This window comes from Aythya ferina, assembly GCF_964211825.1.
Source record: "Aythya ferina genome assembly, chromosome: 1".
Taxonomy (NCBI): domain Eukaryota; kingdom Metazoa; phylum Chordata; class Aves; order Anseriformes; family Anatidae; genus Aythya; species Aythya ferina.
In genome coordinates, this window is record NC_140296.1 from 140,290,090 (window position 1) to 140,313,911 (window position 23,822).

Below are 23,822 nucleotides of genomic sequence, written 5' to 3' on the forward strand. Positions count from 1 at the left end.
TGTATGCCAGAAACAGATAAAGCTAAAAGTGGTAAAGATGGCCACCTACATGATTTTTTGTTTTGTGTGTGTGTTTTCTTAAATTGACTTAAATCTTCTGCTAAATTCCTGCAGTAAGAATCCTTAGAAGTAGTACCATGCAGAATTACTTAATCCACTGCAGGTGTCTGCATTAAAAAAAAAAAAAAAGTCAGTTTAACATCTTTAGGTCTATTGATTATTTCTGAGGAAAATTGATCTTTTGATTTAAATCCAATGGAAACTTTCTCTAAATGTTTGTCTTTATTAGGCCAATACTGCCCTTTTTCACAGTGACAAGGCATCTCTCCAGTTTCTGAAGGTCTTATTTGGTGTTCTTTCATATCTCTTCTTCTTATGTCTCATAACAAAATTTATGCACAAATATGCAAACAAATATAATCAGCAATGTCTTAAATTAGATTTCAGCATTCCAAAGCTATGAAAAACAGTATTAACTTCAGTCTTTTTTCCTAAATACCCAACTTTCAGGCCCTCGTTTATTTCTGCCTTTGGCCCATTTCTTCATACACCTGGTTTTAAAACACTTTATAGAAGCTTACAGGAAGTTTTTGCATAGCTTTTGCTTGGTGTACTCCACTGACTTAACTTATGTTTTTCACAGGCCTGTATCCCTGCTGGGTGACCTGAAGTAGCTGGTTCATGTTTGGTTTTCTTGTGGTATGACACTACATTGGTGACAGCGTTTTCAGCTTCCTGTGAAATGATACATTTTCCTTTAGAGTAAGACCCTGAGGCATCAAAAAGTTTTTCCTCCTCCTTTTCCATGTGTGTCTCCCCTCTGCATCCCTCTTTTTATTTTATTTTTTTTTTAATCAGTCTTTATTCCTGGCAAGCAGAGGGAGAGAGGCTGTGGTCACACCCAGGATCTATTCTTAAATTCGGTGTACAAATTGTTTTGGAGGTACAGATAAACAACACTGCTTCAGCTATGCAAATAACAGTGTGTTACCTGACTTACTGGAGGGACTTCTAAATGTTCACACTTCATCCCATCTCCTGCAGACAGCTGCCAAATGTTGGCCTCCAGTTAGGCTGCTCAATGTTGCTTTGATTATTAGGGTTAATCAGGACTCTCTCTCTTTTTTTTTTTTTTTTTTTTTTTTTTTTTGTAATGTTCCAAAGAAATGAGACTTCTGAGGTTAATTAGTAACATTTCTATCTGTCTTTGTTTTAATATGTCTTGCCATAACAGAGGTTCAGAAGTTTGCTGAGCACCCTGTCACTCTTTGCTTTTGTTGGGTACTGAACAGGTTTTATTAGGCTATTTAAGAAATTAGAATGATGTTGTTAACTTCCAATTACAATTCCAACATATGCAGACATTCTTTATTGACAGGCAAACCTGTGTATTTAGTGAGAATTTAAAATTGGGCCCTTGCTGGCTTGGTCACAGCCTTCACTTTCTTCAGATGATCTGTGTTCCTTCTTCTCCTAACAGAAACATTGGGATTCCTTGCAGCCAAACAGACAGCTTCAGTTTAAATCATTTTTGTTGTCCTCTGCAGGTCCTGAGGCTGTAGGGTTGCTCTATTCCATGTGATATATTGCCAGGTTTCTGTTCTGTGAAAGGGAGGAGAGATGGTGAAGAAGAGAAAAAACTAAAAATGGTTGTGCCTGGGAGCTTCTTGGGTTTGCACTAAACCTGCTCTGTGCACAGAAAAAAATGTTCTGCTTTTGCTCCAAGCTGAGTAATATATACATATGAGATGCATTTTGTGGTGCCCATGTTGTTTTTTTTTTTTTGATTCAGAACTGTGAACATTATATTTTATGGCTAAAATTGCAAGTCTGACAGTACATTTGAATGCATAAAATAATGAGTTGATGTATGTTATTTCAAATGGTTAGAGTGAATTTCTGCTTTTATTTTCCTGTTCTCCCCTTGGAATTCTGATAGTAAGATTAAAGTGGGGAAACAAAGGATTATGAACTGTTTATTCAGAGGGGTTCTTGTGCTGGAGTGTGTTAAGTGTTGGTAGTGCTAGTATATGACTTTTTGCAGTCAAGAGAAATAAACAGAATTAAAACAGCTTGCTGATATTGGCAAGACAAAATTTTAGGCATCCTCAATTTGATGGGCTAGCTTTTGTCTAATTTTTTAGTTTTGCTTCAGCATGGGATGCAAAAAAGACTCCTTTTGATCATGTAGATCTTTACTGTCTTTATACTGGCTGTGCGGCTCTGAATTGGTCTAGCTGTGTGGTTGGTTATTCTAACCAGGAAAAATAGTTTGGAGATAGAAGGGGTAGGCAGAGGGTTTATTAGAGCTGTAGAAAAGCCTCCACGTAAGTGTGGTAGATTTTTTTTTTTTTTTTCCAGCTTGCATGGAAGTTGTGCTTTGTGTGTGTTTGTTTTTATGCATGATCAGTTAGTCTGGGATGTTTGTTTTTGTTTATTTTGTTTATTTTGTTTGTGGTGTAAATCCTGCTCTTGGCCTAATATGAATGCTAATTAGACTTTTGTACTTAAATATACCACCACTGCAGGATCAGAGTCTTAGTAGTGAGACAAATAAAAACACAGACAAGATAATATATGAAGGTCAGAAACAAGCAATGACCATATCAAGGATAAACCCTCTTGTTCCTGAATTATAAAATAGAGGAAGAGAGATGCTTAGAAAAGTTGGAAGGTGACACTTTAAATGTTTAAACATAAGGATATCCTTTTTGTATACCCTTGCAGAAGAACAGTATTGAAAGACATTACTGAAACCATTACCTTTAGTACGCTTCAATAAAAGAAACATAAGCAAAGAAACATTTGTAAGAGGTAAGTGGGGGGCTTTGCACTTCTCTCCCTTTTTTTTAAGATGTGGGACCTTTTAGAAAGCTGTTTGCTAGCTCAGGCTTGGGAGTAGTTTGGTAAAAATTGATTAAAGGAATGTTAGTTTACCATAGTCTGTTGTAGGGCTCCTTCTGAGTTCTTGACCATTGGTGATATCTACATGCCCTACATGAAATGGAGCTAGGGGACCTTGTCTTATAAAAAAGGAACCATTGTATTTCTTATTCTTTTGTATGATCTGAGAAGACTATTTAGCCCAAGGTCTCCAGAAATACATGCCTCCCAAAATACTCAGATCTCTAGCACGTCCAGAGTGCTGCTCCAGACTGGGTTGCTCCTGGTGATTCATAGTGCAATAAGAACTAAGAACACTAGTAAGTGATAGCAAGAAGTATTACAAAAATGTGTTTTGATGCATGAATATGTTTCTTATAGGAAGGAATTAGTAGTTATGCTCTGTTGGAATCAAAGTGTTTTCTTCTAAATGAATAGAGTGCCCCTAAGAAAATTGCTACCTTGTCCTTGTTGCAGACTAGTCAGACTTCAGATTCCTGAGTCTTCTTTTGACAAAAGCATGTGTTGCATTTTTATTAGATGTGATAGTTTTCCTAAAAGCTGGCTTATACATTATTTCAACTGCACTACTGGACTAATAAAAGCTATTACAAACATTGCTTTTCATAGTTGCATTGATTTATTTTTTGTTCTAGGATGATTTAACTTGTAACAGGGTATAGCAAACATCATTAAATTCTGATAAGCCAGTAATTCATAAAGTATAGGTCATACAAAAGATAATAATGAGTTCAAAGCCTGTGGTCAGTACCAGTGATGAAAGAGAAGAAAAATGATCATTTGGTGTTGAGTTGCATAACAGGTTGCTTTGAATTAGAGTGGAGGTTTTATTACCTTGATGGGTAATATCAGAAGGGACTGGAAAATGTCACTTACGGTACAGTGCTTTGATCCCAGAAGACTAGATGAGCTCTTAGAACAGTGATGCTAATCAGGGAGAAGTTTAAAGGCATAGCTAAGAAATAGTATTTGAAAAAAAAAAATGGAGAGATGAACCAAAAATCTTGGCATCCAGCTGTTCTGATAATGTGTCTGTACGTGATTCCTAGAGGAAGGATAGTGTGTACTGATGAGGAGTGTCTGGTTTTATGGAGTATAAAAAATATGAATTGACATGCTTGAGAGTGGAAAAAAGTTTGATAAAAGTTTTAGGTGTTTCAGAGGTCAAGTTTGTAGTGTGCTCTATCTTCTCTTGAGATAAAAATTTCACAAATCCAAGTTTTGATATAGCTTGGAGCCAGCCTCAGATTACATCATGATGGGGAACCCTCACTCTGCTCCTCAGCTACAAAGATAAAATTATTGGCACTGAAACTGATTTATTACAACAGTCTGTACTTAAAATAACTTTTATTACTGTAGTGGCCATAGTGTGGTAAAAGTCCATGGGTGTATTGGTGAGGCATTTTACTTGTAGAAGTGATTTCAGAAGGCTGTATGACTTTTGTGCTTTCCTTGATATACCAGAAAAAATCAAGATCTTTCTGATGATGTAATTTCACAGAGTCGTAAGGTCAGGAAGGTCTGCTAAGTGCCTAGTTATAAATTTATACAGTCTAGAACAAGTCTGTAGCAATTCACTGTTCTTCTATTAGTTTTCTGCTTAACTGTCTTGTTACTGACTGCTCCTTCATGCTGCTTCCCCATCCTTCTTGTGAAGAGATTCTGTTTAGTTTTTCATAAAATTATATCATAGATCCTTTCTTTGTATCTCTAGAGGTCTCAAAAGACAAGTGAACTATAATAACAAATTTACACAAGGCAAGATTAGCAAGTTTTCTGAATAAGTTTCTTTGTTTGTGTAAGGCATTCTTTGCCTTTCTAAAAAGAACTGAAGGAACCTGACTTTTTAGGATACAGTGGGACAATAGCCTCAGTTGTTTCAGCTCTCATTGTACAAGAGGGCTACACTGTCTTTGCTTTAGAGGACAGCAGGTGTTCTGGTAGGCTCTAGTGCTGAGGTATGCAAAGGATGGATATTCTGTTTTTCTGCAGTCATGCGTATCCTTTTTGTTTCCCTGTTTCCATGAAATGTGATAAAATTGAACAAAAAAAGGCCATCAAGAAAAACCAGCAAAATTACTCTTCCCACTCGAGTTTCTGCTGTTCTAAGCACCTGTAGGAAACATTGTCCCCTCAGAAGCCAGAGGTAGGATGAAAGGAAAATAATGTTTTTAGGTAGTGCAGGAGAATGTAAACTCTCTTCATGGTGAATGGGGATATAATGGGTATTCTTGCCACAAGGAAATGCCTAGAAACAAGTAGGTGAAATGCTCTCTAAGTCACATTTGAATGTGTTAAGTCTGGGAATGGAGCACTGAGTGCTGTGCTCTGAACACCCCTCAGAGCAACCTTTCTCCTCCCCCTTCCCTCCCCTCTTGAAAAAAAGAAAGAAAATTATATTTCTTAGTACTTCTTCCAAAATCACATGTAATACCTCCCACACATCTTTTAAGCTGCATCAGTCCTTGCCAAAGATCTGAGAGTTGATGCAGTTTTTAAGAGCGTTCACAATCGTATAATCTCTTTGCAGGAGCAGGAAGAGAATTTGTGCTCAAGCTACTGTCATCCTTGTGTATGTTTCCCACTGTGATATCCTATATGCACATCCTTTTAAAGTCTGTAGATTATTTTATTCAAATACTATTAATCTTCCTGAAAAATATGCTTCTCTCAGTATTGTTTGTTTACTGTATGCATGTATTTAAAGACAAATATGTCTATTGTAGTATTAGCAAGAAATCCTGGGTCCGTTGAAATTTAAGACTAACTGGATATTGACTTAGCAGTGTGAATCTTCTAATATTAATCTTTCTTTACTTAAATTTAAAAGAGGATAATTTTAGAAACGCTACTGAGATGTGCCTTTCAGTTAGGAAAACTGGGGTTCTGTATATGAATATATGTGCTAGTTAACTTTTACACACTTGAATTTATAAGTAGACACAAGTTGGATGTATGAAAATAACTTTTTTAAAACCTGAGACTAATATATGTGTTTTGTTTTGTTTTTTTAACCATTTGAAAATAGAATAAAAGTGGCAATGATTGCTTTTGAAATGATTACACCTGATACTTGCATGGCTCGAAACCTAAACATTGTGGCAGGAGGAACCTAAAAATAAAATAGATTTCATTGTTCACCCTGCAAGAAGTTGAAGCTGGGAAAAAGGCAAGAGTAGACAAGTAAACAGTCACTAAAACTGTTTATCACTGAGCTAATAATCCAAGCCTGTCATTATTGTACAGCCAAAACCAGGGAAGATAAAAGAATTCAAAGAGCAGTAAAAATGATAATTAAAAAAAAAAAAAAAAAAAAAAAAAAAAAGCAAAACTGAAACACTTCTGAACCTCTGCAGATGGACGATTTTTAGAAATCTGACTCAGATTTAGGAAACTGTATTAATATAAGTAACATGAGATATTACTTGTAGCTCTGATGCCCTTCTATCAGGGCTTCCATCTTTCTTGTAAAATCACCACCTCTCCCTGATATCTCCTTCATGGTTTGGGGGGGAATTTATTGGTCTCTTTAGGATGACTCTTCTCTGTGGGATTGTAGAGCAGTTTTGAAATGCTGTTGTTAAGTATAATCTTTTAACAAGTGTCTGACATCTTTAAATACCCAAGTCTTAAGGAGGACTTAAGTACAAACCACTATAGCAATAATAATTAACAAATATTTGATTGCTTCAAGTTCTTTTACCTGTGGAATGTCAGCATGCTGCACATCTTATCTCCACTTTCTCAAACTGTTCTAGGATTCATCAAGAGAATGGAATGAAAAAAAGGAATGAATGGATTACAGCCATTCAGAATGCAATGGAGAAATGGTTTAAAAAAATAATAGTAAGAGTTGGAAAAAACAACAACAAGAACAACAAAAACCTTCCAGGCTATTGCTGTTTTCACAAAGCAGCTGTGGTCCAGATCTGTTCAGGTAGCCAGTTCTCCTCACTTTTAGGAGTACGTCTGTGCTCTCTTAGGATGAAGCAATGCCAAATTAATTGAATTGTTTTCTTTCATGAATTCATGAAGCAGATCTGGCTAGGCCATGCTTACTTGGATTAAATACAAGCAAAAATAAAGCTCGCGTTGGTTCAGGAAGTTTATTTTGTGGTTCTTTAGAGGAGAACATTCTGTCCCCTCTTTGCAAAACCAATACAAACAGTGTCTTGGCACAGACACTATTCTTTGTAGATACCTTACTTTAAATTATCTCTTGGTTATTTTGCAAGATTAAGTGTCACAGTTCCTGTTTCCTGGATGAATTCTGCCTGATATAATTGTGCTTTCACTTTGTAAGTCACATTTACGGATTCAGATGAACAACACAAATCCTCTAAACACTATTTGAGACCTGCTGATGAGAAATGCTTAGAAATGGTGACTATAAATTGTAGGAGAGTAAACACTGTTTATAAAATAGCACTATTGAAGAAGTGTTTATATCTCATTGTAGAAGTGATCATGTAAATGTCTTATGACTCATTACTGGAAAAAAGCTGTGGAAGTATAGAGTAGCAGTAAAACATCTATTGCGAGGGATTTTTCTTTATCAGGTAGTTAAGGAATTGCATGCAAGTTTTGTGGTAAGATGTCCTTTTAACTTTTGTATAATGTGATTTTTTTTTTTTTTTTTAACAAGAGTATTACTAAGCTACTTCGGCTTGCTATCTAAAGGAGTATGGAGGACAATGCATTTCATGTGCTTATATTAACTGTTTCTCACATGTGAGAATTTGGCATGCACTGCTGGAATTGAGTGAGAGCGGGGAAAGAAGTGTGCAGTGCAGCCTTAATTAAACAGTGAGAAATCTCTAGTGCCCTCTTTTGATAATATATTCAGTGGAGCCAATTAGTGTGGGTCTTGAGTGATGTTGATAGGTTATTGAACTGATTCTTCAAGTGGCCGTAACTCCTACTGACTTGAGCTCATACTAGAAGGGAAATGAAAGATGTCATATAATTTGTAGGAAGCAGTACTACTTGTAGTAAGCAATATTCCCAGAGAGTGAAAAAAGCAAGCGCATATGCTATCTGAACAAATCTCTGCTGTAACAGCTTTGAAGTGAGGTGAAGTTTTACACACACATCTGGATGTAATTTTTGACAAAGAGCTATATTTAAAAACAAACAAACAAAACTCCTAAACTTTGCATTTCCCTACATTTAAATCCAAAAAGTATAATGTTTTGATTGTCATGTCAGTCTTATATCTTTTAGCAAAGCCTTTTTCTTATAATTAAGGGAGCATCAATTTTTCCAATTGATGGCAAGTCCAATCTGAACCACCCACACAATTATTTCATCCTTCCATCCCCCCATCATTATCTGATATTTTGTTTGCACAGTCATTATTCATTAACTGTGCTCATGTCCAGGGCTGCGAAGAGCAAAATAACATTAGCAAGGTGGAACTTGGAGAATCCCCACTGAAATCCATTTTTTCCTTTACTGTCTTTTATTGACTTTCAAATGAGAATCTCAAAACCTGTCACAAATTTTTGAGATAAGGAGCTTTGAAACAATGCATATAGTATTTTTATGGTACTTCCTTTTCTTAGCAGAGTTCTCTAGTTCTTCCAAACTGCTCAGAAGAATTGAATTCTGAGTAGGAAGTTACTGAGATCAAAAATAACTATTTGAAAAAAAAAAAAAAGAGGGCTGTGTGTGTCTGTGTGTGTGTGTGTGTGTGTGTGTGTGTGTGTGCGCGCGCGCGCGCATACTGTCAAGTCTATTCCTATGTCTCAGAGATTTGTAGATGAGCCTGTTTGGCTTAGAGGTAACCTTTTCCTCCTGGCTGTATCCTCAAGAAGCTGAGTCTGTCCCCTTGCCCGTATGAAATACAGAGGCCCCCACATAAAGGTCTCACAGTGATTGCTGTTGAGGCTCTTTTGGTACGTATGGTGTTTTTCAAACCTTGATCTTGATTCTTTGGAAACTACCGTCAGCCCTCTCACACCGACCAAGGGTATTGGTAGGCACTGAATGTGCTAGTAACAGTACCTGGCTCTTAGACTTCTCCTCATCACCTGCCCTCATATTTTATTTAGAGGGCTGTCACCGTTATCTGTGTTTTGCTAGGGAGAAAATGCTCATAGAGAGGTTGAGGGTCTTGCACGAGGCCAGTGAGCTGGGAAAGGCCCAGGCTAGTACTGGGAAACGATGTATTGATGGAGGGCAGTCTGTGCTGCCTCACTGTGTTGTGCCAGTGTGTCGTCATTTCTTCAAATTAGGCTGATGTCAAACTTCAACTTGATTTGAAGTATGTTGAGCAGGTTCACTAAGTTATGAATTGCCTAGCTTTCCTTGAAACACTAAAATTTTAAATTTTTAACAGAATTAGGTGATTACCAGGTAAACTCTTGCTGTATGTTAGTAAGCAACTTGATAAAGTTCAGTATATGAGCTGATTGAATATGCTATTTTATATGTTAATATGGAACTGTTGGATCAATTCAGATTGACTGAATTGTCCTGTTGCCGCCTGCCCTGTCACTGGATTGACCTGCTGCAGCTTCTTCCTAATTCTGCACTCTCTGTTGCTATATCAAATCGATTTCTACATTTTAATTACTTTCAATTGGATTTACCTTAAAATGGAAAACACCAGTGCAGAATTGGCCCTGTAAGAGAGGAGGGTATGGGATCTCTCATAGAATTGGAATAATATCATAATGATCTTCCAAAGAGAGTAACTCATAAGAAAATACAACTGCAAATAACCACAGGTTTGGTAAAATGTGAAAGACTGCTCAGCCTTTGGGATGGTTCACCTATGAAGCAAGAAGCAACTTGTATGTACAACTTGTTGGAAGAAAGTGTTGGATGTGACTAAAGAAATGAAGTAGAAAAGAACTAAATGCATCTGAAATGTTGAATGCCAGATTCAGTATTGAGGGGTAGCATAAATTTGTGGAGAAAATGGGAGTATCGTAACTGTCACCTCTAAAAATAAATGATTAAGTAAAAACCTAGTGTTTGCTCTCTTCTCCTTCCTCTGCCTCTAGCCTTGGCTTTCGCATTATTCTTCCTTTCCTGAATTCTCTGTTCCTAAGCACCCCAGGGGCTCCTGCCCTACTGGTTTGTGGGGAGTTTTTCGACTTTTTTTTTCTCCTCAGTCCCAACACATTTTGTGCCATCTGCCTCCCATAGGGTCCAAGGTGGCTGCTGGTGCCTGGTGAGATCCATCCTCAAACTGTGTTTGACAGTAGAATTTAGCGTGGAGGTTGTCTGGGCATCTTGACTGTGAAGTTTCTGTTTGCTGTATGGAAGATTTCTTTTTGATATTACTTGTGTTTAGAAAGTTCCTGTGTTTGAAAGCAGTGGATGAACTCCAGTGGAGATGTACTTCTCTCACTCACGCAGCAATGGGAAACCAGGCTTTTAAGAGGTCAGTGCTTAGCAAGTCCAATAGATTGCATAATGCACAGCGGAATTGCTAAGCTGAACCTGTTTCCCCTCTATTTTTCCAGTGATTTGTCCTTTTGGGCAGCTGTCTTCTTAGTGCCTCTGGAGAGACCTCGGCCACTCATACTGAGTGGGCAGCGGCAGGGGCAGCACCTCCGAGGCTGCAGTGTGAGTCCCAGGCATGTGGCGTTTGCACAAGTGGTCACTGGCGAGTTGCACCTAAGTGCAGCTTCTCTCTCTTTCTGTCTCTTTAATAACTGTCGCCTTTTAGCAAATCGTGAGTTTCTGGATGCAAAGACTTGCCTTTCTTCCTTGTTTGTTCCCGGGAGGGAACTGATGAGCTGAGAGAAAATGAGACTGAGCCAGACTACTAGCTAATCTTAGGAAATCCTTACGCTTTGTTTGTATGTTTATGGATTATTACTTTTTCCTCTCCCTCCATGAAATGAGTAACATCCTGATTGAGGCCAAACTTTGAATCTGTAGTAGTTGGTGTGTCATGCTAGGCAGTATCACAGTACCTTTTTAATCAGAGGAGATTTCATACCCTGTGCCTTAGCACTTCATAGCCTGAAAATACAAGCTGTGGGGCTCTGATAACAGAAGTAGTGACTGGCTACTGTCAGCATGAGGATGATTAAAAATGAGTGTGTGAGTGAGCTTGTTCACTCCCTATCCAGCTGAATAGAAAATGAAACTCTCCAAAGCCTTTTATGTAAGTGTGTGGGTTGTTTTTTTTCCTATGTAAATCTCTGTGTGGCTGTGCACAGACAAACTTCATCCCCAGCTTCCTTTTGAAGCTGTTTTGTAAAGAAAGACTATACTTGTTTTGACCTTTGAAGCGTGATCCTGTCTTCAGTTCAATACTACATGTACCCTCTCTGCAAAAGATAATAGCTGGCAATTTCTTTTTGAGGGGAAGGTGGTTTCCAGTCGGTTTCTCCCATCTGTGATTTTCTTTTTCTTCATAAAACAATGGCAATCTGCTTCTTCCAGCAGCTGAAATGCTGTGATTCTTTGACAGCAAATGTGTGGAGTGCTGCCTTGCACCTTGTAACACCCTGCTTTATTTAAGACACTGTCATGCTGTGTTGACTGCTGTCTTCCCAGTAGTGTTGCACCAAGGAATTATTAATCAGATGCAGCCTGGTCTGCAAAACACACGTTGACTATTAAAAACAACGTTTGTGCCCTTAGCTATTGCTAATGACTCAAACATCTCTGAGAAACCTGAGGTGAAGTAGATGCTCTGTACGTGGATAGAGTCCTTTTAAAGTATCAGTACGATACAGCACAGCATCAGATACTAAATCTCCATATGAGTATCAGATTTGAGGATTGTTGCTTTAGGCAGAAGTTTAAAGTCATCTTTTTCAGAAGACAGGAGTTCCTGGTAAGGATGGGCACAGAGAGGGAAATATACCATGGGCTCTTATCCAGGTCCTTCAGATTTTTACTATGTTGTTATGAGTGCTCCTTGGAATATTTGGACAAAAATCTTGGAGGTTGGTGCTGGACTGAGATGTATGTGCTAACTTGATTAACTTGAAAATGACTTTGGCCTGAAAAGTCATCAGTGTAATTCTGGCTTTATGCTGGAGGAGGCAGAGACAGAACAAGGAACTCAATTATGTTATTTCAAGGTCCACTTGTTTATTAAACCAGGCTAAAACCAGTATGTTTTAATTAACGGAAAGTTTGGGAAAACAGATTTTGTGCTATTGTAAAGTAGCCATTGTATTTTTGCAAGTTACAAGATATGTGCCCTTAGGTTCACCTCACTCATTACTGCTGTTCCTCCTGCTTCAATGCAAGCATAACAGCTGCTGTCTTGGGAACCACTTAAGGTGTATACACTTGCTTGATACTGCTCCAGAACTCTGAATGCCAGAGCTTAAATAATACAACAACCTCAGCTGTAACTCTGGCAACCTTTAAGGGAAAAGTTCTTAAAATTGTTGCAATTGATTTTCTGGGTGCATAGAAATACAGGAAGCAAGATAGCAATTGAAGTGGTGCTTTTATTTAAAACTGCTGTCACTTGGGTAGATGCACTTTCTTTTCACCAGTAACTATTTTCAACCATTAGAAATACGAGACCATGAATTTAACAGAAGTCTAATCCTTTCAAGTACATAAAATTATTCTTGTGCAGCTCAGTGGAAGCATGTCTGTGTTTTGGTAAGGAAGGTCCCATGATCATGAGTAGCTGCTGGCTGTCACATCTGTGATCCCAGTCTGTTTCCCAAGCCCGAATGCTGGCTTGAATGGGGGAGAAGCAAAAATCTTTGCTTCCCTATGGCAGGGGTGGGAAAGCATCTCTGTGTGAAGTTATGTCTTTTGAAGACCAAGATCATCAGGAAGGTACGTTGAAAACTCATTGCACAAATAAAGATCGAGTCAGCCAACGCCTGCTTATCACGTCAAGTAGTGATTACACCGTGACGTAAATCACTGGGTGCTATAAATAGGGTTGCCTGTGACTGCACTTTAGAAATGTGTGTGAGTTCAAATGTAGTTTCTTTCTTCCCTGAGAGCAGTAGTAATGCTGTGGGCCTAGAGCTTCAGCTGCAGCGTACGTGGTGAGTGTCCTGCAGTTTGGGTTAGGCTGTTTTGCTTTCTGCTTTAACCCCCCCCCCCCCGTTGTAATCTTTATCTGTAACTAGAATATTCTCAAAACTTTCTCAAAAACTTTTTTTTTTTTATTGATCATGTTTTTGTATTCATAAAGCTTTTTCTTTATGCATCCTTTTGTGTCAGCTGTATTAAATCGAGGTGATTGGCTAATACAAGTATTGAAGAATCAGGTAGATGAACCTCCTGCCTCAGCTCAGCACAGGTGCTGGTTGTTATTGAGGTGCTGAAACACCAAACCCCTCAAGCCTGCAAGTCAGTAATGATCAGCTATCAATGAGTACTTTGAAATGTTACAAAAATATTAGCTTAAGCAGTTGATTTGAACAAATCAAAACACTTTTGTTAGCCTATGTTTTGCTTGGCTCCATGGAATTGCTGAAGCTAGTTCAGTAGTTCTGAATGCTTCATCACAGCAAAATAGAACGTAATTCCTGATGGGAGTGAGATTTCACCTCCTCTTAACTGCTCCAATTACCTTTATTTTGCATTTTAAAAAATATTCCTAAGAACTATTATGTGTGTGGTTATTTTTGTCCTTTTTTTTTTTTTTCTTCTTCTTATGATCCTGTATTTCAAAACACGTTTACTCTCTGTTTTACATCCTAAAGTTAGGGAAGGCTTTCTCCCATGAAGACATTCAAGACCTGGCTGTTCATGGGGGGGATTTGCCTTTGGAGAAGTACGGAAATGTGGGCATTGCAAGTGCTATCCTCGCCTGTGGTGCAGGTGCTGCCTCCCGTGTGCCCTGCTGCAGGCGAAGGATTGGTATCACAAGTGAGAGACCCGCTGCTTGCAGGGTGTCGACAACTTGTCATTACAGTGTTTCATCTCCTGCTTTGTGGCTGAAAAGGTTTAGAAACAATCATAATCTCTTTCCTGTGGTGACTTGGGGAAAGGTTTTGGTTTGTTCCTTATAGGCTCAGGGAGAGAAGAGAGACTCCACTTTTCGTTTCTGCTGAGTTAGCAGTTATTTTTACCTTCTAGGTCAGACTTTCTTAACCTACCCAGAGCCATTAAGCTCCTGGGGAGGGAGAGTGGACGTGAAGAAAAGGAGCAGCAGGAGGGGGGTTGAGGAGAAGGAAGAAATGGTAGTTAAACAGGTTTGGGTTTTGCTCACAGGTGTGGTGTTTACCTTCCAGCAGCTATTTCTAGTACATAGGGAAGGTGAGGTGTTGGTAGGTATGTGTAAGCGTGTGACATTTGCCCAGCCATGTGGCAAGGTGAGTTGGTTCTGTGGCACATGAGTTGGTTCTTCCCATCCCTTGTAACAGGGGCTGTAAAAAAGATGTTTTTGTTTAATGTGTAACCCTGTCTGTTCTCTGCTTTGGGCGTGCATGCTGAGCTGATGAAAATTAAATTAGCAGTGAGATCCAATTACATCAAAACAAAAGCAAGCAAGCAAGCCCCCCGTGGGGCGCAGGCAGGGAAGCACCCTTCCTCCTCGCTCCCTGAGGAAGGCACCTCTCAGGGCTGGTGCCTGCCCATGTTTTGGGAGGTTCCTGTGGCAATGAGCAGCCTTCATGGAGGGCCTGAGGGTGAGCGTGCACCTGACTTACTTCTCCTGTGTGAAACAAGCTGCCCGTCACGCAGCACCAGAGCATGTGTTCAGGCAGCGGTCCTCCTGCTCCCCAGGATGAGTCAAGAAACAAAGCTGTTGTCGTAGAGCTAGTCGTTGACATGATCTTCACCCAGTGCTCATACCCAGTGCATTGCGTTACTTCCATTACTAGCAGGGGCTGGGTGTGATGGCAGGGAGGTGTGCATGGACATGGACAGGGAGTTGCAGGCCAGCTGAGACACCCTGCTTGCGCAAGCTGGTGATACCAAGCATGAGGAAGGCTAGCAGGGATGGGAGTACGCTAACAAGGGTGCTCTGCAGAAGGAAAGAGGGAAATGCTATTTATCTGAAAGGTGGTTTTATTTTTTTTCCCCTAGTGTTGCAAAGATTACATTTTCTGTACTGAGAGAGAAAAAGAACTAGGAATTGCCTGCATGTAAGTATTGTTTCTTCTTAACCTCCTTTTATCAATAAATACTAAAACCAAATATGAAATTCATTGCAGTTCAAAATATATAATTATTTTTCATTAGTATATAAATCTAAGGTAACTGCATTCTAATACAAAAGTGCAAATAAGAATACATGTAGGAGTATTTTACGTGAGGTGTGTGTACTTTCAATTGTGTGTGTACTTCAATTTCAGTGAAGTCTCACTGTTACAAGTATAGTTTGAGGGTACAGTTATTTGAAAGTGTTATGAATATTACTTGTAGGTAAAGAAATGCCTTCAAGAAGGTCCTGGAAATTTTGATTGATTTCAAGCATTGCTGCTAGGCTGAGAATAACAAGCATTTTTTTTTCACCAAAATACATTCCTGCTTCTCTGACCTATACATTTTCCCCCACTAGAAAACCCAGTGGAGCTGATAGGAATGAATTCCCACCTGAGGCAGCTCTCGGAGAATTTCCTTCCCTGTGCATTGCCTGTGTTTCCAAAGTTGGCAAAGTTGGGCTGTACATAATTTCTAGGAAGTGCCTAAGAAAAACTGAGTCACTGGGGATGATCTGGAGGCCATGACAAACACAGTGAAGTTAAAGTGTCTAAGTGTGCTGCATATTTCCTGAATTAAAAAAAAAAAAAAAAAAAAAAAAAAGTGTGAATTATTCAGTTCTGTGTCAGCTCCCCATCTCTTTAATAGGAAGAATCATGCTTGGTGGTTACACCTGTGAGGCTAAACGCTTTGAAGGTTGTCTTGTATCTTGACTGAAGCAGTAGCAGAGGATCACAGAGGAAGAAGAAGACATTGCAAAAGCAGTAAGGCCTCTCCTAGTACTCAAAGCAAAGCCGAGGAAGGCAGAGCATATGGCCCCATGCAGACCCGACAGGACTTCATGCTGGTTGAGAGCACCTGGGGAGGTGACCTCCTCTCCCTCCTGCAGTGTTTTGAAGCTTGTCATCTTCAGGCTTCCACCAGCACAATTTAAACACACTGTCAGCTCCTTTCAGTGGCTCACTTAGTTAAAAACTTCCTTCAGTGAGGATATATTTAATTATGTCTTCTAATACATTATTTGAGATTCTCACCTGGCATTCTGAGAATCTGGAGAATGCCACTAATAGAGTGGAGCCAGCATTAACAGGAATACATTAACAGCAGTACCATGTTCATGTTTTCTTACCAACTGATGTATTCTCCAAGGCTAATGCTGTACCTCCCCTACTTCTTTGAATTCATTTGTTCCATTTCAGTTCATTCTTTTGAAATACTTTGTGATGAATGGGTTCACTTTACAAGCCTGTGATCAGCAGCAGCTGTTCATAGTCATGGTTTAAATTGAATCCATCTGTCAGTGGGCTCTTTAAAGTGTGAATTTCACATTATCAGGAGACCTGGTAACAACAGGGCAGTATCTAGGTGTTGTTTGCCAAAAAGGATGGGGGGGGGTGGGAGAAAGTGAAGTGTCCTGGGATGGGCTCTGGGATACCCTTTCAGTTTCCTCTGTTGTGCTATGCTGAAGCCTAGTTCCTAGGGGAGAGGAGAGCTAAATGGCTGCAAGTAGTATTTTTGTGCTGACGTATGGATAGGTGTTCAGAAGTAGGTTGTATAAACTAATAGGGAGATGAACCATGGTTAGCTTTCTAGAAACCATATGCAGTGCTGCTGGCTGCTTTTTTTTTTTTTTTTGTCCCAACACTTTGATGAACTTCTATCACCAGCTCTTCCTTATTTGTTTGTAGCATTGGGGTAGATCAGTGTTCTTCAGAGGGATCACAGAATCACAGAATTTCTAGGTTGGAAGAGACCTCAAGATCATCGAGTCCAACCTCTGACCTAACACTAACAGTCCTCCACTAAACCATATTCCTAAGCTGTACATCTAAATGTCTTTTAAAGACCTCCAGGGATGGTGACTCCACCACTTCCCTGGGTAGTCCGTTCCAACGTCTAACAACCCTTTCGGATGAGCTAAAGAGATGTGGCTTATTCAAATCAGCAAAAGGAGTCAATGCTTCCTTTTTTGCCCCAGCACATGTGCATCATTTCTTAGTTTTGTTTGTACCTAGAGGAGGGGGGAGCATATCTGCTAAGGCTGCGTTGCAAAATGCATTTATGGCAATGTTAGAAAACGACAAATGGCCACTCACTGACTGCGTTCATTGTTCTCCTAACTTAATGTAAGGGCTTCGGTGCTTAATAATGGTCTTAGTAAGTTGCATAGTGGGTATGAAACCCAGCTGATTCTTGGACTGCAGCCTTCTGGTCTTACCCGCAGGTAACTTCTGATGTTTTCCTTCTCTCCAGTTTCTTCCTCATCAAGACTATAGTGGGAGGACTGGACTTGTGCTGTGGTATGCGCATAGATCTATGGAAAAGCATTTGTTACCAACCAAATTTTACTCACCACAAAATACCAAATTTTTAGCAAAGCATGTAATTTTTATTATATCGTTTCATTTTAGAAGGGACAGCCTTCTTTGCAGGGTCAAAACAGCACAGCCTCTTCTGCTACTGAAAAATCTCCTATTTCATAATAGAAGGATCATATGTTATTTCTAGTCTCAGGGCTCTGGCTGGTCTCTAGCTGCAAAGGGTACCTTTTATCAGTCAGGTAAATGTTGTCTGCGGACAGTCCCACACTTATGGGAGGCTTCATGCAGTGGTTTAAGTCCACACGTGTTTCTTCAGCAGCTCAGGAGGCTCTGGTACAAGCTTCTTGTTCTCTGTTTTACCATTGTGGTCTCTGAGCATCACTGGACAACAGCACAGCTGCTTTACCACTGCATTCTTAGCATAAGTGCCAAATCAGCATTTTAATTAACACTAAATTCAATTCTGGCAGAAGTACAGAGAAGGGTAAAACAAAACATCGAAACAAAAAAACACCCAGATTGGCTTTGTAAGCTTGCAATTGTCACTTGATGCTAGCACAGTATCTTTGAAATGAAGTGCCCATTCTTGTGTGAACAGAGAAGAATGTTGTAGTTTTTCTTCAATATATAGAAAATAGTACTGTATATACCAGAACCCGTTACTGCTGTGCACCTGATAAATACAGATGATTTTTTTTTTTTTTAAATAGCAACTCATTAATGTGTTCCACATGGAGATGGTGCGAATTGCACATTGAGTGAAGAGATTGATTGATGTTGGCTTATGTTAAGAAAATATGGCTGGCAGAAGGAGTCAATACATGCTCTTTTTTTTCCCCTTGAAATGTATTGTTTTTCCTGCATGTGTTTAATCAGAGAACTTATCTGGGGAATGTAATTGCTTTAGAGCTGACAATACCTTGTTATCTTCCTTTAAAATCCTTAGTAGTGTTAAAATATGGTTATTAAGATCTGGTACTCATTTGAATGCCTGCTTCGACGTTGGATTATAAACACACAGTATCTGTAAATTAGCTGCAGGCAAAGAGCAATCATTCAGTTCTTCGTCATTTAATCTAGTAAAGACTAAAAGTTGTGCACCACTCAGCAAGTAAAAAACCTTTATCTGCAAGCCCTTGGACAAATAGGTGTCCTTCCACATAGCTGTTGAGCGGAAGTAGCTCAGAAAAGCCTTCGTAACCAAATGGCTGGGGCTGGCTAAGGAGTGCAGCAGTGCTGTCGTGGAGTGTGCTGGCTTCTGATTTAAGTTTTTCGAACTTCACAAGTTGGGCCTGAACAGAGGGAATTGGCAGGAGAGCAGAGGGGAAAACTTCCCCTTCCTGCTTGCAAATGTGGGAGCGAACATGAGGAGCATTGAAAGGCATTGGCAGGGTATGCCAGGCCCACAGAGTTGGAGAGGTAGCAGAGCTGTCTAAGGAATTAAATGCTCAATATCTTTTCTAGACTGTACTGACAAACAGGATGAAGTGGCTTTCTTTTGTGTTTGTTTTAAACAGGTTCTTTTCCTCTTACTTATACAAATATTTCCTAAACAAACAAACAACAAAAAACAAACAAACAAAAGAAACAAAAAATCCTAACAGTACTTCAGCACCATGATAAATTTTAAACAGAAATGCTGATTGGTCTGTGCTATCTTTGTGTAGTCTTGTGTTATCTGTAGTTTCTCACTCAGAACTAGATGAATAATGTGTTTCTGTTAATACCTGTGACTGACTGAATTTTTCTGATGAATTAGTAGCATGAGCCAGCATCATTAGTGCTGAATAAAATATTCAGTTTCTTCTGCTTGGTATTGTCCACAAGGAGTTGCAAGTAATGTCCTAGTACCTGGTTTATTTTTTATCAGGTGTACAGGGCTGCTTTATTCCTGGAAATGTGGAGCTGTGAACAGGGTAAGGTTCAGTGTGAACTTAAGAGTTCTGTAACCTCTGTTAATTGCTGCAATACTTGATGAAGGTTCAAAACTTTAATGGCTGATCCAATAAAGATGTGATAGATAGCAAAATGTTGAAATTGCTAGAAACCCAGTTGTCAAGTACTACAGTCTTAGTAGATAAAACGATGAAGGCTTTATTATGGTGCCTCAATTTATATTGTAGGTACTGCAGCAGAATCTGAAATACTTCTTGGTGCCTTCTGGAGGTGGATTTTTTTTCAATTTTATTTATTTTGAAACTCTAGATGAAAGATCAGTTGACATATAGAAGATGTAAAACTCAGAGTATTTGCTATAATTGACTGTTGCCAGTTTCTTTACCTACAGGATTTCTGTTTAATGCAGCCTAGGCTATAAATGAATTTCCTAGGACAGTTAACTTTATTTTTTCCTTTGACAATCCTTTTGGTAAGTGAGTTGAAATGACTTTCTGTAAGCCATGCAGAGTTTCTTAGTGTTTTCTACTGAGTTTGGGAAGATTTCTTTAGAGGGAAAAGTTTTTAAAAGCTGCTTTCTAATTTTTATTCACAAACAGTTTTTTCCCTGAAAGCTCCATACAGTGCCCTGTGTAACCAAATAGCATTTAGTCATCTAGTGTTAAATACAGGATTACAAAGAGCAACGAGCTAGAGGTTACAGTTGTTTGTATTTAATTTTGAATACTTCATTACCAAACATACATCAAACCAATTTATATTCATCTTTTCAAACACTGCTGTGATGAAGTTGCACAATGTGAGATTTCACTGGGCAATATGAAAGGAGAATATGAACATCATCTTTCAGTTTTGTTTTTTTTTAGTGTGGGATGACAATTTTGGGTTTGCAGGGCAGTTGTCACAGATTGCCACTTCACCGAATTAACTCGGTATTGAGCCACAGCCATATATGCTGTGTGCAGCCATATGTGATGGTGTGTGTAGGTTGTTGTTTTTTTTTGTTGTTGTTTTTTTTTTTTTGAGACACAAAACCAATGTCTGTTTCCTCTGTAGCTAACCTGTTTTCTTGTATTGTGTGGGCAGTATGTGTTAAGTAACCAGGCAGCTGCCTGAGGTATTACCTGCTGTTCTCTTGTAAGGAGAGGAACCCTTAGAGTGGGAAACGCTTGTCTAGGCTGGCATTGTGCCACTTGCTGCTGCTCCCCTCCTTGCAGTCTCTTATTCAGAGACATGTACTAGTCAGAAAGACAGGCATGGAGGACTGAATCACACTCTGTGATTTCACGGATTATTTCAGAATAGCCACTTTCCTGCTGACATAATTTAAATTTAACTCCTCTGTTGCACTATGGTTAGGTCAAAGCAAACCTGCAATTCTGGCTTCTGTGGCAAATGCTGCCCTGTTTGAAACTGGGAGTGTGGCAAGGCATCATGTTTATAACCAAGCTCCTAATACCCATCCAATTTCATCCCTGTCGGCGTCCTTTCCATAGCTCAATTGAGAGCCCTTGCTACCTACCATACAGCAGCTGTGCGACATACAGTGTGTAACACAGTGCTGTCTGTGCTTTGTCTTCTGTAGCCACAATGCATTTCAGGCAAGGGAGGGCTGATGGCTACTTTCTCTGTAGGCTTATATGTTGATAAATAGGGATCTGATACAGCTGACATCTCACTGATAGGCTCGAATTGTGTTGAGTAGGATTACGTGTTCCTGAGAGTGCCTCAGGAATCCATGAGCTTTGGCACCTGCCTGTTTGGATGGATGTGCAGCTGGTTAAAGCTAATAATTAATGGAGACAAAATGCAGAAAACTATGGCAAATAAGGAAACACAAATTCCTTCCAAGAAAAGGAAGAGTAAAGTTCAGGATACTGGCAAGGTGTTCGTACACGTGCAGTTTTATAATGCTCCTCTGTAAGCACCAGTCAAAGATTTCAGTTTTTAAACAGGGAGGGTGTCATTCTTTGGTTTTCATGCTGATCCCTCAGCAGTGTTAGGAAGGGACTCTCTGATGTTCTTAGCAAAGGTCACAAGGATCACCTGCTTCGTTATGTGGTCAATCATGAAGTATTGACTGCTAGCAGATGCAAAATATTAAAGCAAGTAAATCAAACACTCAAGTTGTTATGGTTGTGTGTTGCAAAAGTGATCTCATTCTGTCATTTCTTGTCCCGTAGTTTTTCTCACTTAAATAATGCCATTGACTTTCCTTCTTGTGTGTAAGAATTTTTCATATAGTTCTTACTGATATTTTCTGTATGCTTAAAAACCAACATTCTCCTACAGGTGTTAAATTGCTTCATCTTATTCATGTTTTGAGAAGAGGCCCAAAGAAATTCGTATCAGAACTCTTTCTACTTAGTTATTATTCTTACATCGTCTTAAAAACAGAACACCTTTCTATTGTGTGACCAGTTAGAAACATGACGTCTTATTTTAAAATAGTTCATTGCTTAATGGATTCTATTATTTGAAAAACTGGAAAAAAAAAAATATCAGTCGTAAAGATTTTTCTCCATTACTTTAAAAAGCATGTTTATCTGAAAATGTTTAACTTGTTATGGTATGGAAAATAAAATTACTCAAGCAGCTGTAAGCCACAGTCAGCTTCCCATGTTCCCTCCCTCTGATTTCTTTCTTCTTTCTGCACTTCTGTGTACTCCATCTGTGGGTGTGTGTGTGGCGAGGGTTATCACTTTCTCTGTTCTCTCTTCTCTGGGCTCATTTCCACTCTTTGTTGGCAAAGAAACTCTTCATTATTGAACCAGGAAAATCAGCCAAACCTTGCAGGCACTGTTTATGATTTATTTTGAAGATGGGGTTTGATTGGGGTTATTGCAAGTGGGAGGAGTTCTTGAAATCTGTTGCTGTTCTGACACTTCACCTTTGGTTTGAACATCTGCTGTCTGCTCTGGGATTTTCCTCAAAATTTCTCAGGTGAGGTCAGTAGTTCACAAGCCTCTTTTAACCAGCCCTTTAGCCTACTGCCTTTGTACCTAGAACCCGGGTGGCCGGGCATAACTCAGTTTTGAGTGCACATGTCCTGTCTTCCTGTTACTTCCAGGACATGCACAACCTGTCACTTGGTGCTCCAAATTGCTCCATACGTGGGTGTTACATGCCATGTTCGCTGTTGACATAACAGCGTGACTGTGTGCTGTTGATAGAAATTGTGAGATTAACTTTGTGGTGTACATAGGAAGCTTATGCCCCCGGTGCTTAAAAAAATCTCTTTAGAAAATCCCTTTGACGAGTTTGGTAGGTGTTTAATAGATGCTGTTGAAATGCTAAGGGATGCCAGCACAGTACATGTTAGTGATTTCATGTGCTTGGTTTACATTATCGAGAGGTTTCCTACATGTGTGCACTGGGATTTTTCAAAGCAGTCTAGACAAAGTAGTCCTGTACATTGTATTCATTTCACAAGGAATTCTGCATTCTGTTCTGCTTTGAAAATTTAAATTACCAATTTTTTGTGGAGGGAGGGGTTTCTTATTTTTAGGAGTTGCACTCCTAAAATGCCAAAAGGCATTGGGTTTGCCTTTTAAAAGTCCTTCTAATTTGTGATATCACAACATAATAAAATTGACCTCGGCCTTAGAGGTTTTGAAAAGACCTCTTTAATTGTCTAGATATTTGCTTTGTAAAATAAGTTCTTTACATTGAAATATGCAGTGATTTCATGTTTTGTTAATACTAAATTCATGATTCCTTGAGTTAAACTAACACTGCTACTGTGAGCAGCTGAACTTTGATTTTCTTCTCCTCTTTTACAGTGACATTCATCCTTGTAAGATTATAATGCAATGAATAGAAACCAGGTAAACGTTTACTTATTAAGTGAAGGAATTCTTGGTTAACGCCCTTGGAAAACTCAGTGAGGAACTTCACGCAATACCTAACTCATAAGAAGACGACACCTCTTTGCTGCTATGCAAAGTTATTTGTCATTTAGGGAAGAAGTCAAGCAGCATCTTGAGTGTCAGTAATACCTGACTGTGTGTTTAAAATATTTTTATTTGAGGTGGAGCTCTGAAACAATGTATCATTAGCTATGAAAGAATGTATTATTTGCTATTTTGGTATCAATTATCGTTAGTCAAAGTATGTTACAAAAAATGACTACGTGTCATACATTATTGATAAATATCAGACTGTTAGCCCTTTGACCATTTATAACCTATTGGAAATGAAGTGTCTTGTAAAAGATGACTTTGGGGGAACTTAAAACATTAACATTGGTTTTATTTTGTAGAACTTCAGAATCTGTTTCCTCTCAGATAATGAAAATGTGAGCTGTGAGTGTACAACCTCAATCCTAAAGATTTCCTTTATAGGTATTCGGATTTTTACTTTTATTTTTATTTGTGAAAAAGTAATGAAGAACATTGCTTCTAACATCTTTCAGTGTACAGTAAAAGTCAGAGTGTAGTGTGTGTGGTGTAGTATGTGGTGGCAGTGTGTAGACTTCTAAGGAGATCTTACAGTAGACAATTTTTTTGAGTTTTGTATTGAAGGAGAGAACTTCTGACCTGTATATAGTGATTTTAGTAGTGCTTATATTGTTTGTAATCAAGCTGAATTTGTTTTTGA

General features: G+C 39.0%; 1 protein-coding gene across 8 annotated transcripts in view; it reads left to right on the forward strand.

Moving 5' to 3' along the window:
- The window catches only part of EPS8 (EGFR pathway substrate 8, signaling adaptor), a 132,760-nt gene that overhangs the window by 22,593 nt on the left and 86,345 nt on the right, over positions 1-23,822 (forward strand). The window contains exons 2-3 of one of the 8 annotated variants that reach the window (XM_084525292.1): positions 2,728-2,814; positions 14,890-14,948. The exons of 4 other annotated variants lie outside the window; for them this stretch is intronic. The gene's annotated coding sequence lies outside the window, so the exon portion shown is untranslated. Of the gene's footprint in view, positions 1-2,727; positions 2,815-12,798; positions 12,900-14,889; positions 14,949-23,822 lie in introns of those variants that run through there. 3 more of the 8 variants (XM_084525291.1, XM_084525290.1, XM_084525294.1) reach the window with 3 other exon arrangements.